Source organism: Salarias fasciatus, chromosome 20, assembly GCF_902148845.1.
Source record: "Salarias fasciatus chromosome 20, fSalaFa1.1, whole genome shotgun sequence".
NCBI classification, from domain to species: domain Eukaryota; kingdom Metazoa; phylum Chordata; class Actinopteri; order Blenniiformes; family Blenniidae; genus Salarias; species Salarias fasciatus.
In genome coordinates, this window is record NC_043764.1 from 5,839,468 (window position 1) to 5,859,841 (window position 20,374).

At 42.7% G+C, this 20,374-nt stretch overlaps 1 protein-coding gene across 3 annotated transcripts in view; it reads right to left on the reverse strand.

Annotated features, from left to right (window-relative positions):
• gpr153 (G protein-coupled receptor 153) overlaps positions 1–18,287 on the reverse strand; it is a 40,120-nt gene extending 21,833 nt beyond the window's left edge. For 2 of the 3 annotated variants that reach the window (XM_030118601.1, XM_030118600.1), the window contains exon 1: positions 17,839–18,287. The gene's annotated coding sequence lies outside the window, so the exon portion shown is untranslated. The remainder of the gene's footprint in view (positions 1–17,838) is intronic. The other variant, XM_030118599.1, reaches the window with a different exon arrangement.
• Positions 18,288–20,374: the final 2,087 nt, after the last annotated feature.

Consider the following 20,374-nt stretch of genomic DNA (forward strand, 5'->3'; position numbering starts at 1 on the left):
AAACAATGTGCTGCAACAATGGTGGGTCTGAACATCACATCTAGTAATGTGATAATGGCCAACAACAGCTTAATAATGGTGGTCATTTTAAATGTCATAAAGGCAGTAATGTAATTATAAGTAATGTTGAAAAAAACTTATAAGCATAAATGAGAGTGTGTGTTTCCTATTATTCACCCTCAGTGAATTAATATAAGAATAATTATGCCATCAAATATACCTATTTTGGATCATTGAATTGCATGAAAATACTTCAGTTTGAAGAATTCAGAGATATTTATATATTATTATATCACTGACTGCAAATTATTACAAGGATTTATTAAAGCAGTAATGATGAAACAACCGGCAAACACTGTTATACAATGACTTTATTGCATCTAAAATGGCAAAGAAGACACTTGTTTATTCATACATCTATCTGTATCAATATCTATATCAATCTATCTAATCTAATCAAGGCCGTGAGGCTGGTGCCACTCCAGGCTGGCACCGGGTGAAGGGCACTGCACATCCATCACCAGACTAACACACACACAGCCACACAAATAAGAAATTAGAGTCACCTTTTCACCTGGCAAGCATGTGTTTGGAAAGCTGGAGTGCTCATGCATGCACAGAGAGAAAAGCTCTGACTCAGAATCAGACCTGGGCTGTCCACAATCCGGCGATGATTCAACTATGACATACTGCAGATAATGTATAGACGTCAACGCTGAGAGTGCAGGCTGGGCTTTTTCTCCACGTCATTAACCTGTTTTCTCTTTCACATTCACTGTTAATGTCACTATTGTAATTGCAGTAACTACTGCTTCACTCCAGACGCAAACCATTAAAAAAACATGTTCAGACCTCAAACAAGACGGAAAAAAAACAAACAGGCTGGAAAACAGAAGAGAATGATTTACAGCTTGGAGGAGTCCCCAGGTGCTTTAGTTGTTGGGGGAGTTGGAGGAGGAGCAGGAGGAAGAGGAACAGTAGTATGTGGAGGAATATGAGGGAGAGAGAGACAAAGAAACTCCCCTAATCAGTCACTGACTGATCAGAGTCTGACTGACAGCAGACTGAAGGGGGGGGGCTGCTGGAATCGTCCGTGTAGTTGAGGTGGTAGGGGTCATTGTGGAGGTCAAGGTGATTGAGATAGTGAGGTGGCTCTAGGTAGTTGAGGGTGGTTGTAGTAGTTGGGGTAGTCTTAGGTAGTTGGGGATAGTTGGAGTGGTTGGTTGTAGTTTGGGTGGTTGGAGGCAGTTGGGGTAGGTGGAAGTGGCTGGAGATATTTGGGGTAGTTGAGGCAGTCGGGGGTGGTTGGGGGTTGTTGGGGTAGTTGGTTGTAGTTGGGGATAGTTGGGGTAGTTAAAGTAGTTAGGGTAGTTGGGGGTGATTGGAGGTAGTTGGGGTAGTTGGAGGTAGTTGGGGTAGTTGGGGTAGCTGGGGTAGCTGGGGGTAGTTGGGGTAGGTGGGGGTCGTTGGGGTAGGTGGGGTGATTGGAGGTAGTTGGGGTAGCTGGGGGTAGTTGGGGGGGTAGGTGGCGGTCGTTGGGCTTGTTGGGGGTAGTTGGGGTAGTTGGAGGTAGCTTGGGTAGTTGGGGTATTTGGAGGTAGCTGGGGGTAGCTGGGGTAGCTGGGGTATTTGGGGTAGGTGGGTTCCACTGAGCCACAGTCTGTTTACTATGAACAGAATCCTGAGCCGAGTCAAACATCAAACACTGCAGCAGCGTCACATAATCCACTGCAGCTTGAACCAGATCCTCCGGAGTCCAACAGGTTTGAAAAGGAAAAAAGAAAAAAACAAACGCAGAAAGAAAAACTGCTGCAGGAGAAACAACCAAACTACAGAAAGAGTGCAGGATGTGCACAGTGCAGCGAATGAAATACCTTTAATGAAAATACATGTGATGACAGTCAGGAACATTTTCAACTGTGGCAGATTCAGTGTGTGTGTTAGTGTGTGCCTCAACCAGTCTGTGCTGCTGTTTGTTAGGCTGAACTCAGAGAAAATCACCGGCTCCGTCACAACCTGTGCTCCGATTTGATAAAACATCTTTTCACCTGTCGCCCAACCTCTGAATCACAGATGGCGAGTGACAGTATAGCAGTACCTGTCCCCTTCCTCCCTATCCTCTCTAACACTCTTTCATTTCAACGAGCATGCACCCTGGGATTTCTGCTCTGGAAAAAAAAAAACAGAAAAAAGCTTTTCTAAGTAAAAATTCACTCGTCTTTTTACGGCTGTGGATCAAACACACACCACTGAAATGAACACAGGTACCGCGTTTACTTACTACCTTAACTTAACAGGACACTTAATAAATGGAGAGACCAACAGGATTATTATGATTACTGCTTGTACCTCAATTTTCATTTTCTACAAGTGAAAATACCCTGATGAGAAAAAAATCTGTCCTGTTTACAACCTAAAGAGTCACTGCTTCACTTGTTTATGTGTCTAACATGGTGATTTCTAATGCCACACAATACGCTGTCGTTTCTAACCAAGACCCAATAAATACACTGTAAACATGAACCATGGCAGGAGCAGGGACTTTCATACGGACAGACGACCAAGCTGGTTGTTACGCGACTATATAAAAATATCAAGTCCCAGGAGAATAAGGACTGGGAGTCATGACACTCTGGAGGCCGCCAGTGTTGTCATTGTTCATCTCGTCGGGCACGTGCACATAATCATCTGTGTGGTTGGGAAGTTGTTTTTTTTTTTTTTTTTTTTTTTTTTTTTTTTTTTTTTAATGACATATGAATCTTTTCAGGAATTCCCAGAGTCATAAGGTTTTAGCAAGGCAGCTTTTCCATCATTTAAACCTGCAAAATCACTGAATTTGTCAACAGGAAATAGCCTTCGCCATATTTCAACTTTAACATCTGACAAAACCTTCAGGAATGAACGCTGCAGCTCTCAGTGGACGGGAGACAGTCGGGGGAATTTTTAAAAGACGAGGGGGAGGTGGAAAAACTCCCAAAATACCAAACAAAAACTAGAGCCTCATTAAAATGCTTTAAAACGAAGAGAGAGTGACGCGGATGTTACTGGACTGCTTGAAGAGACAATGAAGCACGCAAGTCTATCTATCTATCTATCTATCTATCTATCTATCAGGTCTTTTTCAAGTACAAAATGAACGCGAATGTTTTCTGCGTGGGCGACTCACGAGGCCCAAGAGGAACGATGCCAGCTTTCAATAAATACGGGAGATTGTAGGATGAGGTCCTTCAGGGTCATTCCAGGATGTTTACAAGCAAATGCAGCTTTAACCTCTGGGAACAGCTGGGTTGCAGTGGATGTTTACAGTAAAGCCGATAACAGGGAAGATATATCCAGATAACACAAGGTCAACTGGCCAAGTCAGGGATTTACTTCCTCTGAACCGCAGATCAAATGTAGCTGTCCTATAAATATTGTACTGAAATTCAGATTGAATTATTGAAGGGTTTTCCCATCAGACAGTTGTGTTTACCCATCTACCACGCTAACTTCTTCATATTCCCCTTACAGTGAAGATACAGTCAGTGTCAATGTTCAGTGCAGTAAGGTGAGACAGCAGAATTGTATCGATTACAAACACATGCAAATTCTAGATTTTTAATCTTAATGTTCTTCAGTTTTGTTTGACGATCAAATTTGCTATGTTCTCCTGCATGTTTGACTAAATGGCCGACCACTGAAACAGAGATAAACTGAAGCAAACAAGTCCTTCAACACAAATTAGCACCGATCAAACAAACTCTGCTTGTGGAAAGTAACATCAATTACAACTCTGCAAACACTGGACTGCACTCGGAATTTTTAATTTCTGTTTTTCTATTTGGCTCTGCACAGTGTAAACACGCTGGCTTCAGGTTATAGTTTGTGAAACACGAGTGGAAGATTTATAGGCTATGGAAGGTGGCTGTGAGACAATAGAAGGACAAAGACTAAGACAAGGCAAGGAAAATGTGTCTCACGACTTCAGGGACAGACTGATTTCAGAACGATAACACCGGCAGCGTAAACCTCCAAAGGTAATGTGATTCTCACATGAGCAGAATGGGAATAAAGATGAACAGGAAGCTAATTTTAGTTTGTTTCTAACCATTTTCAGTTGATGATATTGGCCTTTGGTGAGACAAAACACCAGTCAGGAATCAGGATCATTATTTTTATGTTTATCGTCTGCTCATAAAAAAAAAAAATAAAAAAAAAAAAAACCATGTCTTTCACATCTGTTATTGTAGACCATTTGGTGTCGATCAAAATGTAAATTACTCACATTTGCTCTGGTTAAAATGCAGCACTTATTGGTGGAGTATCATGTTTCCATGACTACTTCCGATGAACGGCTCCACATTTCCAAGACACTGAGCGTGACGCGCTAACGCTGCTGCCACCAGTGTTTCTCCAAGCACTTTCATCAAACTTTTTCCTTTTCTGCACCATTTATTTGGTGCATAAATCACTATAAGAATTTTTCCAAAAAAGCTTTTAGACATTTTTTGATGCTCTTCCATTTCAACATTTTAAGCCTCTCTCAGTGAGACGACCACTAAAAGCAAAATGTACATCACTGTTCGTGGCATCCAGGAGTTTTAGAAATCCATGAAAATGATAGATTTTCATTGTTTTCCACTTGAGATTCATGAAATCTTCTGAGGTCCAGTAATACCCAATATCCACATTCTGAATAACATGAATTTAAACTAAATATTTTAAGTTTTTCATGGACATGGTTTAATGGCAAAAATGTGCAATTTAATAAACGCACAAAAAAATTAAGTGGAACATCTTTCAATCAAAATTATTTTGAGCTTATGCTGTGCATCACCTACATTTCAGTGTTTTCGGTGAGGTTTGTTTCCCACTCACACACAAAGTGTTTAACAGAGGTCAGATAAAAACCTGCATTTTCTGTGTATATTCTGTAGTAAGTTCAAGCTGAATTACACAGCTGAACATGATGAAGTGACTGTAATTTACCTCTCATGGCCTACTTTCAGAACCAGCAGGGCCAAGTGATTCCCACAGTTTGGGAATCTCTGCAGCCTAATTTCTCTCATTTATTGGAGGTTGAGGTTATTTTTGTGCCATTGATTATTGAAGAAAGATTATATTAGACATAATGACGCACGTTGAGTAACCTCCGAGAAGCAGAATTTTTTGTTGCAGAGAGATATTTTCTTATAAAACTAAACCAAACTGAACTGTAACTTTATATCCATATAAAGCAGGCAGACTTTGGAAATGCTAAAATTATAAACCTTCTTTCAGTAAACTTTGAGTTGAAGTCCGGCCAAGTGTTGTCTTTGTTGGAAATCTTACAAAAGTTTATTCATTCTCATTTTTACTGAGACAACGCTTTACATGAGCGTAAATAACTGCATTGACGAAAGGTTGTGGGAAACGAGAGACGTATCGAAAGAGCAGTGGTCGTAATGCTGGCTCCACTTTAACAAGTGACTGACGCGCTTCCTCATCACAGTGGGACCTACAGCTCAATCACCCACAATCCCCTGGGCCTCCAAGTCAAATCCGTCCTGCGCTCCAGGGAAATCAGCACTGACAATTACAAACAGGGAGTAAAGACCTTCTCTTCTACGTCAAGTCACCGAATGTTAAAGAAGAGGCGCAGATTCACTGTGGCACCGCCATTAAAGACGACTGGAAATCAGAAATCTGTCATATTTTAATCATGATTCATGTCACACAGTGTCCTCGTAACAGGCAAACATTATTGATCTCTTCACAGAGCGGATCGTCATTCATTTTTTTTAACCTGGCAAAGTTCACCATCAATCAAATAGTCAATATTATCTTCTATACCATCAGTCGAGATAAATGTTTTATGTTCAAAATAACAGATTTAGAAATTGATTCAGCTTTGACTGTATTGATAGATGTAGCATTTTTATAGCAGTCTGAGAAGCTGTGGTTAGAAGGGAGGAGGTGTGTGTGTGTGTGTGTGTGTGTGTGTGTGTGTGTGTGTGTGTTGGGGGTGGGGGGGGGGTTGAAATGTTTTAATAGAAACTGGACATAAACTGAGGAAGAAATGTGTCCAGCAAATAAAATAACAATGAAGCCTTACACAAGCCGTTACACTAAACTAAACTAAATTAAACTAAACCAAATTAAACCAAACTAAATTAAACTAAACTAAACTATCTAAACTATATTAACTGAATACTAGTTTAAATACTAAACTATCCACAAAGCTGCCCTAGGAGCTAGAATGCTGTGGGAAGTGCGGTGCACTGAGCCCTGTCCTCTAATGTCTGAATGTTATTCCCTTTAGTCCGTTCATTGCTTTTCACCTGCTGTCCCCCCCTTCGAGGGGGAGTCTTCTCCAGTTTCAGTTGCTGACTCCACTATTACGAGGGCCTACGAACAAGCTCCGGCCGGACCGGGAGGACACTCCTGTCGGTCCTGCCCGCGGACTGGCTTCAGTTCTACCTCTGGGATCCGTAGTTCCTGTGCTGGACCGTCCAACGGACTGTCCTCAACATAGTCCTGCTTTACTTCTTATTGTCTCATGCTAGCTGTTGCCAAAGCTGTCCGTCCCTGGGAGAGGGATCCCTCCATACTGTGGTTCTCCCCAAGATTTCTTCTTTTCCCACTGGGTTTTTGGAGTTTTTTCTTGCCGGATGTGAGGGTCTAAGGCGGTGGTTGCTTCGTTTTGTCTTGTTACTGTGAATTTGACATATTAATATTATGCTTATTCACTGTTTTTATTTTTACCAACCAATGTAACATCTTGAAGCCCTCTGAGGCAACTGTTGTTGTGATACTGGGCTATACAAAAATAAATTGATTGATTGATTGATTGATTGACAAGTCAAATAGCTGAGGAACTCTTGCCCAAAAAAATAATGTGTGTGATAAGACAAGCAAGAGAAGCTCGATCTGTTTTAATTGTTGCACAAACCCAACCACACTCGATGTGGATTATTCTTAAAAAAGAAAAAAAATAGACAACAAGATCTAATTTAACAGCACAGTGGAACAGAGTGCTGGTGCCTCACAGCAAAAACACTCACATTTCAAGTTTTTTTTATACCTGACTTTGATTTTGGACGAGGCCCGAGCGTATCTGCCAGTCTTTATTTTTTCACTCACAGAAGCTTGCTTCAGACTGCTGCTGGTCCGCAGCCAGGCACAGCTTCCATCAGCGGCTTCCTCAAACCGAATCTCCGTGAGCAACATATTCAACACACTCCTTCATTAGGAAGGTTAGGTTAGGTTAGGTTCAGGGGATTAATAACACTACTGAAATGCAGATTAAGCCGACTGAAGTGAAGATCTTGTGTCGCTTCACCTGTTTGGCCCACCGGCTTCCTCCCACAATTCAAATAGCTGTGTCGCCTCCAGATTACGCTGCCATGCTGTTGTCATTTCCAGGCAAGACTGCAGTCATTTACAACAATAAAGTATCTGTCAAACTCATTTAAAGAAATATCTCCAGCCGCGTGAAAGCTGCTGCTGCTGCAGAGGAAACCGTGCCTCTCCTGGGTGACTAGCTTTGAATATGAGTCATGTTTTTGACTGCCGAAGAAAGAGACCAGACACTTTTTCACTCCAGATCTTAAATTGTGATCAGCTGAGCTTCAGAGAGGAAGCGACATGTTTACCCAGACACATCTTGACAGGCATATAGACGTGTGAATTCATTAAAACAAAGACAAAACCAGATGACAGTGAGTCTGAATAAGCTTAAGATCATTAAGTTCACAGGAATCTGATGGTGTTCAGTGTTCCAGCAAGCCACGCTCACTGGCTGAGTGTCGGCCGGCGTGTGCTGGGCGCGGTGCAGCTCCTGAGCATCCCTGCTGACAGGCATGATACATGCGGCCTTACTGCCCGACCGGCAACTCTTCAGCAGAGCTGTCAGGGAGGAAAACACTCCGCTGTGGGAGCCAGTGGCTGCTTTCCCCAGAGCACGGGCTCAGTGTTTGATATTACACCGCTGATGCTTACAGATGACGGATGCTTTACCTTGAAAGTCAAGTCAGGAGCGCTCGGCCTCATATATTCACAGGAGCACAAACAGGCAGGCAAGAAGGATGTGCTCAAGCACTCTTTGTGCATCCCACTCAAGATCAATTAAAACACTCAGGTATGATTTATAGTTACGTCTTATACTATGTGAGACATCAGTAAATATCTTATATTGCTCTTGTGTTGACTGATCAAATCACAGTTCTCCATCATGGACCTTCGTAATTTGCTCTTAATGACTGAAACAATTCTGCTCCGCTTGTCTTCCTGAGGATGCAAGTTGCATCCTGCAGGTATAGCAGTCAGTGCTGTTTTCTCACAGAGAGAAAATCTCTGGTTCAACCCAGATTTCCTTCTACAGTCCAGAAAACATCCATTCAATTGGTCAATCATGGTCCGTTTCTTACAGATGTCTCTCTTTCCCTGTGTTTGCCCTGTGATAGATTATGTACCCTCTCTTCATCTACAGTCCACTGCTCTGACACCGCGCCAGATAAATCAATGCATAAAACTGACAGATCACATCCTGACGGGCTTAAGCCAGAATTCTGGCTTCTGTCTGCACCATTTGCATTTTGAGGAAGTGAAACTGTTAATGGGAACGTTTGACCTCCATCGCACGGACTGCTACACAAAGTAGGGCAGCTAAGCTGGTACTCTGGATCTGTCCTCTAACACGGTGGATAACAATCTGATCCCCCATGTGTCTGGTGTCAGAGTGTCCTTGGGCAAGGCACTGGACACTAACTTTCTCCAAAAAGAGTATCAGCACATCAGATGACAGCTATTACAATCAGTGTGAATGACTGAAAGGATCATGTCGAGCATGTTGAGGCTGCTGAAGCTTTTTAAAACTGCTCATGATGATAAACAAAGACTGTAAATGAATTCACTAATTTTATATGTATATTTTTTAAATGAAGCTTAAAAAAGTGAAATGCACTTGCTTTAGGTCATAAATCTACTGAACCAGAGGGTGAGACTGGTTGCTCGATGTTTTGCTCGAATACAGCTGGAGCAGAAGTTAGGAGGCAAGGAGAGAGCCAGTAACAGGAGGTGCAGGAGCTGCACCACAGTTCACTGTTCGTACAACCTTGCACTTAAAAACAGATTGCTAAGCACTTCTGCCTTGGCACTAGGATGATCTGTGGAGCCTGTGGTTACAGTGATGCTCAGACAGTGTGAAGGACACTGCATGAAATCGGTCTGTGCAACCCAAGTTCAGCAAAGCTACAAATCCAACTCTTCCAGGAACCATGAAAAAAGCATGACGATTTATTTTACGCTCCGTGATCGGATGGGGCCCTGCTTGTTTCAGCTGGATCCTACACTGCCGGCCAGAAAGCGGAGAGGTGAGAGTGCTGATATGAGAGCAGTTTAGGGGGAGATGACATTTACAGATGCAGCATTTTCACCAGTTTACAGAGTCCAACCAAACCAGGCTTCCAGTCTCAAGAGGATTGGCAGTGAGGGAAGTTTCAAACATCACAATAATGGCAAACACACTCCAACAGTCACATAAGAGCTTTCAAAGAAGAAAAGAATGAAAACGGTGCCTTGGCAAAGTATGTCCCCTGACCTGAATCCAGCACAGCACCTTTGGAGTGTTTAAAGTGGGAGGCAGAGCAACAAAAAGCTCTCCAGCAGGAGGATCATCTGTGAAGAATGGCAGCATTTGAACCAGACCTTTATCATCCCTGTCCAGGATGTTTCAATCTGCTGCCAAAAGAGAGAGCAGACATACATGAATCTTTAAATTTAACAGACTGGAACCAGCTGGTTAGCCCGAGGTATCCAAACCTGAAGCACAACACATAAAGATCAATGAAACAATGACAGTGGTTTCCTTTTAATAGCATGTATTTAAAAAAAAGTGTTAAATGAATAAATATTACTGCAATACTTGAGTGGAAGTATTGAGTTGAAGTCTATAGGAAGTCACAAAATAACATATCTACTGTCTGATAAATGCTCACACTTGTGTTCTGCTAACTGTTTCTTAACAGTTTATCACCATTAGTGAAACACTTCAGACCAACATGAAAGGTGCTGACTGAGGGATTGATTTATGCAGCTTTTTGGCAAATCTTTTTTCGTATCCTGTGCATAGCCTTGTCTATTTATTCTATCTATTTATTCTGGTGCTAAAAAGCATCTATTTATTGATAATTTTCACGGTGTGTTATAAATTGAGGTGGCCAAAGCAACGTCATTTCATTCCTCAGTGCACTGGTTGTGTATTGTGAAATGACAATAAAGGAAGTCTAAGTCTAAGTCTACGTCTAAATCTTTTTAATGAGAGTAATAAAGCAACATAAGATACATTTCAGCAAGGAAATATTCTTATATACATAAAATCTTCTGAAAGTACTTTAAAACTATTAATTAATCTCAACTTATTCAGGTTAAAATGTCAGCCAGAGCTGTTAAACCAACTCAGACAGACTTTTGTCATACAATGAGGACTGGGGGAATTGACATTTCATAACGAGAAACAAAGAGATTAAAGCCTAATGTGTTTGAGTTCATTTGGCTAAATGCAGATAATTTCACAAATTATAAAACAATTATTTAATTTATACTTTTCAAATAAGACTAACTGCTTCAAGAATAAATTATAACCCACATATGCACAGGGGGAACATGCAAACTCTATAAAGAAAGGTCCGTGTCCAGTTTCAGCGATGCTTTCTCACTTTACGTTAACCCCCGATGCACACTGGATGCGGTCCGGCTCCAGAACGGCTGCGGTCCGGACACTGCAGCTAATCCGTAGTCATTAAAATCAATGCTGTCATGCACACCGGCCGCGGTCCGGCCGCGGTCCGGCTGCGGAGTCTCTGCGGAGCTCTGGTCTCTTTCCGCAAGGATCCTAACCCCTCATGCACACTGGATGTGGTCCGGCTGCAGTCCGGCTCCGGTCCGGTATACCGCAGCACTGTGATTCACACCGCCTGCGGTGTCTCTGCAGTCCACTGGAGAAGGTTGCCAGATCTGTCGTTATTCCCCGTAAGACAATATGAAATCCATTTTACTCAATAGAAAGCAGCCCAAACCGCCATCTCGGATGAAAGTGCACGTTAAAACCGTATTTGTATGATAAAAAACACATCTTAAACACATAATCATTTCATCAACCCGTCCAATGTGTTCAAAACAGATGCTTGATTTGACACAAACCCTCCCAATCTGGCAACACAGAGCTGCTCCGGTCAGAGAGCTGTTATGAGCCATTTTGGAGTCATTTGACTTTTCAGCAGTGATGAAGTACAAAACCGTTCATTCTTCTTAAGCGTATAATGACTACATGACGTTGTTTGTTCTGTATTCTACCAGAAGAAGTAAAAAAATAGAATATTAAGGCAAAAACACGACATGGATTTTATTTTGAAGTGACTTATTTTGGAACACGTATTACGTTTCCTTCCGGCACCCGACTTGCTTCTGTCTGGATTGACGCGGTAGGGCTCCGGTGTTCGGAAAAATAGGTTCCTTGCGGAAAGAGACCGGAGCTCCGCAGAGGCTCCAGAGCCGGACCGCAGCCGGACCGCAGCCGGACCGGAGCCGGACCTCAGCCGGACCTCAGCCGGACCACGGCCGGTGTGCATCACAGCATTGATTTTAATGACTACGGATTAGCTGCGGTGTCCGGACCGCAGCCGTTCCGGAGCCAGACCGCATCCAGTGTGCATCGGGGGTATTTTTCCGGACGCCGGAGCCCTACCGCGTCAATTCAGACAGAAGCAAGTCGGGTGCCGGAAGGAAACGCAATACGTGTTCCAAAATAAGTCACTTCAAAATAAAATCTGTGTCGTGTTTTTGCCTTAATATTCTATTTTTTTTTTTACTTCTTCTGCTAGAATACAGAACAAACAACGTGATGTAGTCATTATACGCTTTAGAAGAATGAACGGTTTTGTACTTTGAAATGATTATGTGTTTATGATGTGTTTATTATGAAAAATACAGTTTTAACTTGCATTTTCAACCGAGATGGCGGTTTGGGCTGCTTTCCATTGAATAAAGTGGGGTTCCTAGTGTTTACGGGGGATAACGACAGATCTGGCAACCTTCTCCAGCGGACTGCAGAGACCCCGCAGGCGGTGTGAATCACAGTGCTGTGGTATACCGGACCAGAGCCGGACTGCAGCCGGACCGCATCCAGTGTGCATGAAGGGTGAAACTAGCAGCCTTTCAATCCTAAAATCCTAAAAAAAAAAAAAAAATTCAAAAAGGCTCAAAAAGAAAAGAGGACAAAAGCAGGAAATGTGATGAAAAGTAGTATGAAGTGGTGTCACACAGCGATTTACAGCCACCAGCTGATGTACCTGGGCCAACTCCATTATTCAATTAGTTTTACAGAGAAAAAAAGTTCACAGTTTGCTTTCAAACCGGAGGAGGAGCAGGTGCTCTTTCTTCCAGACTGCCTGTGAATTCTTCTGATGAAAAACAGCTTGGCCTCACAGTCCATGGACCTGACATTTCCAGCCAACTTAATGATCTGAATGCACGACTTCAAGGTAGCAAAAAGAAAAGAAGAAGAAGAAGAAAATCTTTACGCTTCACCTTTTTGAAATGAGAGAGAATCACAGACTACAAACCGTCACGGCTCACTCATCCAGAAAAATGACGACTTTGACGTTTTGCCATTATTGGATTCTTTTCAGAGCAAGAACAATGTGTCACAAGACGACTTGCAGGTTGATGTGGCTCATCTCAGTGGAAGGAACTCTCAGTCAGCTATTTATTACAAGTGACAAAGCTGACAGGAACGTCACCTGAACTGAAGACACCAGACTTAAAGAAAGGAGTTGGGGTAGAAAGGCTGAAATATGAATGTTACAGAGAGGTGAGGCCGACTCCCAATCAACCAAAGACGAGAAGAATATTCAGCTGAGAGCAGTTTCGTGATGTCCGAGGTGTATGGTGGGGTAGTGGTTCGCACCGTCTGTTCACAGTGAGGACAGCCCCGATTCGGGTTGCTTTCTGTGCACTGTTTGTATAACAAATAATATCTGCTTTCTTCTTTATTATATTGGGAAATTTCTATTGGTCAAGTGCAAGTAACATTAAATAAAGTCACCCACAACTTGATTCAGTGGAAAGCTCACTTGTGTGTATCCCCTGTTTAATTCCCGGTTTGGGGGCCTTGTTGTCCGTGTTCTCTGGTCCACAGTCCAAACCCTGCGTTAGCGGGGAACCTGTGACTCCAGATTGCCCGTGGGTGTAAATGTGTGTTTGTGTGCGGTCTCTGGGTTTTCTCTGTAATGGACTGGTGGCCTGTCTGGCCTGCGCCTTCACCCTCCCTCAGCTCTATGTCCTCCTGAGTTGGATAAAGGAACATATAAAATGGATATGATCTCCACACAGCATGACAAAATCAGCAAATATTGGTTTTCTTCCCCCAGTTTTCGCCAGTTCACATGATGCACGGCCCGAATCCCAGTCCGTGCAGGTGAAGAGCTCTCATTCTCCCCATGAGGGATTAGGCTGACCCTCACAGGCTACAACATTATCAATCTTACTCATCTCCACTGAGAGCTCATTATCTAGTTATCAATGAGCAGCCTAGAGAGATTTCTTTTCTTTTCTTTTTTTTTTCTTCATGAGAAATCAGCAGATGGACCAATTTTAAGCTACTGCCTGGCAGAAACACTACGACACTCAAAATAGGAGACTGATCCCTTCAAGAACAAAATATATTTGTCATCTTTCCAATAAAGACAAGCTCCTGGGAGCAAAAGGGAGACTACAGGTCGTGTCATTTTTGGGTGAACTCACACAATCGCAAACACAGTTTTTGGAAACAGAGCGGGAAAGCAATTTAAAAAAATGCACTAAATATATTTTTAGTGATTTTTAATGGGCGCTTTACTTCCTCACTCTCGACCTGTTGGGAGGTTACAGATGCTCATAAACTCTATAACCCCCTATTCACGAGACACGTTTAGTTTCAATCTGAGTTCTGCAAACAAACATTTGCAATATTTTACAAAAGAAGCAAAGCAAAACATTGGAAAACAGCTGAGCTTAAATATAGATGCCCACCACCTCATTCAAAGTCCTTTAGAACACAACTCCCTGAGGATTCTATTCACATGAAAGCCAAACAGACAATTGTGCACAACATGCTCTTATCATGCCTTTATGGGATGAGCTTCGATGCACTAAAAGCAAACCGAGTCTTATTGTGTAAGTTGCATAGCAACTGTATCAGTCTTGCACAAAACACTAAACTCCACATCACAAAGACTTTTTTCCTTAATCAAACTTAGATTTGTGATTTCAAATCATGCTACAACAACACAGCGATGCTGCGCTATACACACACTCTTCACTATATAAAAAAAACAGTGAGAATAACTGTATTTCCCAAAAACTCTTCTCTGTGAGTCTCCAGAGTCTGCTGCTTCACATCATCTCCACAGAGAGCCAGGCTGTGTCCGACATCGCTCCCTTTTCCCACTCATTCAATACTCCCCATACAATACTCCATAGTATTGTCTATGAATCACCGTCCTTTCAAGTCACTGCTCTGTAGTATTTCACTGCAGCTTTGTTTATATTGTGTTTACACAAACATGTCAAAATCACTGGCCCCTCGTACAAAACGCCACAAGAGGAAACTTTGTGTAATATGTTGTTCAAATCCACAGATTTCCATTAACTGTGGTGCACTTTTCCCAACAGTCATAAAAGGTCACCAAAAGCCTTGTGCCTGACTCCAACTTCACTTAGTCCTGTGGCAAAGTGGATCGATGTTCAATAGGAAAAAGGCCTTTTCCCACATTTGTATTTGAAATGATAACACAGTCTATCGACGTCAACAACATAATTTTTGCTTTATGGGAAACCATCAAATCAACACATGTTTTTGAGGGGAAAACAGAAGTCTGTTAATGGCTCCTTAAAAGCTTTACGAACCAGGAGAAACGGAAGCTGCTCAAATTCATTTTCTGAAAGCATTTTGGTTACATCATTATTTTGCTTCACCCTATTTCAGAGTGCCATAAGAATGCAACCATTACCATGGTGCAGACATTATTGGTTTACTTGAGTGGGGTGCCTCCTCCTTACACTGTACTTCTCTTAGCGACTCTCCTTAGGTGCTGTCACTGTAAAATATCCGCTAACAGCACATGACAAAAGACAGAAAATATGCAAGCACATACTCAAGGACTGAAGCAACAACAATAACATGTTGTGAGCCCATGCCCCTTCTGTTTAACCACTGCACTTTGCTAAAGCACAGCAGGAAGACAGAGTGAGTTAGCAGCCTGCTCTCGGATCACACTGAAGCCCCTTCGTCATCCGCCACTCAGCCCAAGTCTCCAAACCAAACCGGCGAAAATCTATCAGCTCCAGAAAATAGAGAGCCCCGGAGGTGCTCTGCGACCCTAACCTCTGGATCCCTGCTAATATAATTCCTCATGAAAATCCATATGTCCTTCACCATGGACTCCTCATCAGTCCAGAAAGTGTGTAAATGCTAGGCAACCTGCCTGATCAATGCGCCACATTCGTGAGTATTGGACTCAATACTTTCACTTGTGATCTATGTGCTCTTTATTAAACGGGTGCGGTTGTAAGATGTTGTCAAAGGTGTAAAATATCAAATCTGAATGTAAGTGAGCCAAAGCTCTCTGATGAACCGATTCCTCTCTGCTGTGTGTCATTCCCATGCTCTCATTCCCCACATTTCCTCTCTAGATCAAGATAGTTTGACAAGGTGGAAGAAGCCATCGCCATAAATAGAACTGGCTTTCGCAGCATGGCTGGAACGAGCCTGCTGGGTTCTTCTCCTCATAATTCATTAAAAAAAAAAAAAAAAAAAGAAAGAAAAAAGAGCGTCAAGGCCTCTTTATTGTGATTTGGTTCATTATGTCAAAGTCTTTTTTAAATATAACTTTCTCTCTGATGAGAGACATTTCCAAACTGAGTGTGCTCACTAGTTTCTACATTTCGTATTGGAAATGTGTTTCGTTGGGACCGTGACGCTGCATTAACAAAACACGACAGGAGCCAGCTGCTGTATTGCTGAATACCAATAAGATGCCATTAAAAACTGAAATATTCACACATGCATGCGCCGTGAATCCAGTTCCTTAATTTTAACTGCCTGTTCTTAGTTTTTCTGTCACACAACATCTACATGTTGCTGCAAGCCAATGTCAGGCCGAACCACGCATTCACTGAAAATGTAAAAAGATTCAAAGGTCACAAGGTACATTACGGTATGCTGATAGAAAACTTGTGTGTTTGTCTTAGCTGAGGTTGTTGCAGGCTAAAGAGTTGAATTTTTCCATCACAAACCTAACCCTTGAGGCTTTCTTCCTGTTTATGTTAAGCTACCTCCAGCGATGACTTGTAGCCGGATCACTGGACGCCATATGGCAAAAAAGCAGCATGCAGTTCAGGGTGAATCGGCTGGAAGACTAATGCCGTGCATTAGATTACTAATTTGTGTGAATTAAAAGGCTCATCATTAGTTTATAAATCCTCCTTTCATATCCATTAGTGTCACGTTACTGGTCCACGCTGTCGAGGAGGAAGGCGGAGAGGAGTGTGAACGCAGGCTAACGCGGTCACAAAATGACAGAGCCCAACGTGTGACAAACAAAATGTCACACATGCCCCGCGAAACACTGAGATCTGTGGTGGGCTTTTGTGGTGTAGCAGCAACTGTCACGAAGGCTGCAGCACTTTGAGCGAGCGGGGGGAGTGATCGCTGGCGTGCATGGCCACTCTCTGACCTGTGCCTGCATGTAATCCACTCCTCCCTCTTCCCCTCGTCTGATGGGGACTGTGTTAAAGCAGCATTTAGAACATTTTCTGATCACTCACTTGTTCATTTTGTGTCACTATAATGAGCATCGGCACAAGAATTCAGTTGATGCTGCTGCACGAAACACATGTAGGGAAGAGTTTCAAGCATTTAAATCACACGTTACTACTCAGAAAGTCACATTATCATACTTTCCTTCTAGTCGAGTCAGAAGTTCAAATTGATTCCTTTAAAAGAGAAGAAAATGGTATTATCATGATAAATGTTATTTGCCTGTGCTAGAAAACGGGTTTGAAGTCAGTGAATGTTCATAGTATTTAGCTGTGAGTGAGAGGTGTACATCTTTATATACCTTTATATCCTCTGACACATATTTCTCTGTAACAGACCTTATAGTACAAGTCACATTTTAAAATCCTTTCCATTTTATTATTTCTGAAAACTATGGAAGAAAACCTTTTTTAAATTAAAAAAAAATCGTTTCTGTACTTTCTACACTTTCATTTAAAAACAAATAATTAAGAAACAAAAGACTATTAGGGAGCATTGATCAAGACAAAGGTGAGGAGTAAAAAGCACTCCTGATCCTATGCAGAGCATAAAATTGTCCAGGTTTGCACGCTTGATCACAACATGTTCACCCATAAATCAGCCTATAGCTTCTGGGCAAACGGAGACTTGCAGTGTTCCCTGTTACTCGTGGACTCAATCAGCAGCGGTGGAAATCCTGAGCTACAGCACAAAGGATTACGTTAGATAGAGTTTAGTTAACTTAGTGCACCGAGATCATCATACTTGTGATTCCGTCTTAATGAAGCTGATTCTAGATACATATATATAACTACCATCATGCCATGTGCATCAATGCAATCCTCAATATAGGTCAGGTCTGCATCCGCAGGAATGCTGCGTGTTTAATTCATAGATTTGCGTTCATGTGCTTCCAGCTGCCACCTGTTTGGAAGAAGCCGTGCAGGAGATTTTCGTTTGTTTTCGGTGTTTTGGTTTGTTTGCTTGTTTTGAACATCCACTGGGAACGAGCTCGTGTTGTGACCGGCTGCTTTCTCTCTTACCTCTCAGAAGATGCTCCTACCGGCTCATTGTTCCGGGGGAATGGACGGAGGGGCGTGAAAGTGGCTTTACATCCCCAAACTGAGTCCACGGCATCAAGTTGAAGGGCTGACCTGATGGAGACGGACGAGCCCCGAAACAGCACCTCCACCTCCACAGCTCCACTCCTCTCCTATCTTCTGGTCTTCTTTTGTCTCATTGGCGATGTGCAGAAAAATATCTGTTTTATATATAAAAAGAGAAAAATTCGGTTTGGTTTTGAATTCTTGGAAAAAAGAGAGGAAAAGAGCGCACGTTTCTCCCGCACGATGCGCGCCGCGGCGCGTCTCCAGAGGAAGAGGTGATTTCAGAGAAAGGAGCAAATTGTTCTTGTATTTTCCGACAGCTAGTCGCGCGACTGATGAGGCATGACTGCCGCGCGCTCCCGACACGTCAGGCTCGTGCGCGCGCCAGACGCTCCGTGGCCGTGGGAGTGAACCGCAATAAGAAATAATTCATGGAAAAGAGGTCGGCATTGACAGAGTCAGGATCCTGCGTGTTGCACCCGAGCACAGGACGCTGCTCCCACACGCTCAGCAAATTCAGTAAAAAATAAAAAAAAATATCCTCACAGTTCGGTCCGTGCACGGACCCAGTTATTTGTTTTCAATCAATATTTCTTTTCAGGAAGTAACGGGGAAAAAGTGAACTGTGAAAAGTTTCAATAACCACAGAATTTTACTGAATTTAAAAAAAACTGGAATTGCAATTTCTTATTTGTGGCACTGATAAAGCTCAATTTGCACTGTAGTTTTTCCATTGAAGGCATCAAAACTATAAATGAACATGTGGAATTATGGTTCGAACAAAAAAAGCGTGAAATAACTCAAAACATTCATGAACTTCTCTGGACTTCACCTGAATTTTTTTTTCCAACAGCATTGAAGCCGAGCACTTGTTGGCTGTTTTGCCTTCATTCTTCGGTCCATCTCATCCCATCTGGATTGGGTTTAGCTCAGGTGGCAGAGGAGGCATCGCTCGCCTTCTAGTGAAATAGCTCTCACACAGCCTGGAGGTGTGTTTGGAGTCATTGTACTGTTGAAAAATAAATGATGGTCCAACTGAACACGAAGCGGATGGGATGGCGTGTTGCTGCGGGATGCTGTGGCGGCCATGCTGGTTCGGTGTGTTTTCAGTCTCCAGCAGTGTCACCAGGAAAGCCCTCCTCCTCCTCCTCCATGCTTCATGGTGGGAACAATGCATGCAGAAACCATCCGTTCACCTTTTCTGCATCTCACAAAGACACGGCAGCTGGAACCAAAGAGATCCAATTTGAACTCAAAGCACAGATTTCCACTGGTCTACTCTCTCCGTCCCTTGTGTTTCTTGGCACAAACAAACCTTGTGTGCTTGTTGCTTTTCCTCAGTCGTGGCTTCCTAGCCGCTATTTGACCATATTTGACCTTTCTTGGCGTGGTCCTCATGTGAGCCAGTTCCTTTGCAGCGCTCGGTGGGTTTTGCGGCTGCACATGGGGACACATTCATAGTTTTTGCAATTCCCCAGACTGACTGGTCCTCAGTTCTTACAGTAATGATGGACTGTTGTTCCTCTTGGCTGAGCTGATTGGTCGCTGCATAACAACCTGACTTCTGCACAACACAGCTGATGGCCCCAACCCCATTAAGAAGGCTGTGAATTTAGTCAACAGTATGGAAACTTCCAAAATAGCAGCACAGATGCCAACAATTTACTGTAAATATACTGTATTTCATAAACACAGTAACAGGAAGCTATAAAGTAGTTTCACGGTAAATACTGTAAAATACCAGTAAAGTGCTGCCGTGTCTGCTGCCAACACTTTACTCTTATTTTCCAGTATATTCCCCTGACACCACAGTTTCTCCTGCTGCTGAGGCGCACCCCACACTTTGAGCACCGCTGCCCCAAAGAGTCACTTAGCAATTAGTTAATGAGATTAAATGACTTTATTTCATTAATTTTGACAAATACCAGGAAAACATATGGATACAACTGCACTATTGCAATTATTCCTCTACTTATAATTTTGAATAATCATAATAATTCTTATTATTATTATGATTATTATTATTATAAAGTGAGATACACCTTCTATCAGTCACATCAATGCACGTTCTTTCCTGTGTTATTCATGCTCCTTCAAACGGGTTCCTTCATTGACATTATACGACTTATGTAAGAGTTCTTCCACGGATGATTGTGTGCCCCCGCAGGGCGAGGATTGTACCCAGTGAGAAAACTAATAGGGTCTCCATGAACGCAGAGGTCTCTGGTGCTTCGGTTTGTGTCGCTGTTAGCAGCGCTGCATTCATTTACATTTGTTTTTGATGGGTGCTCTGATGAGCAGTGCATGGATCTGTTCTCCATTCATTAAACCCACACACACACACACACACACACACACACACACACACACACACACACACACACACACACACACACACACCTGGGAGGTGTCCGTGCACTGAAGGCTGTTCAGTGCTGAGGAGCCATAAAAAGAGAGACTGAGGCAGGACTGA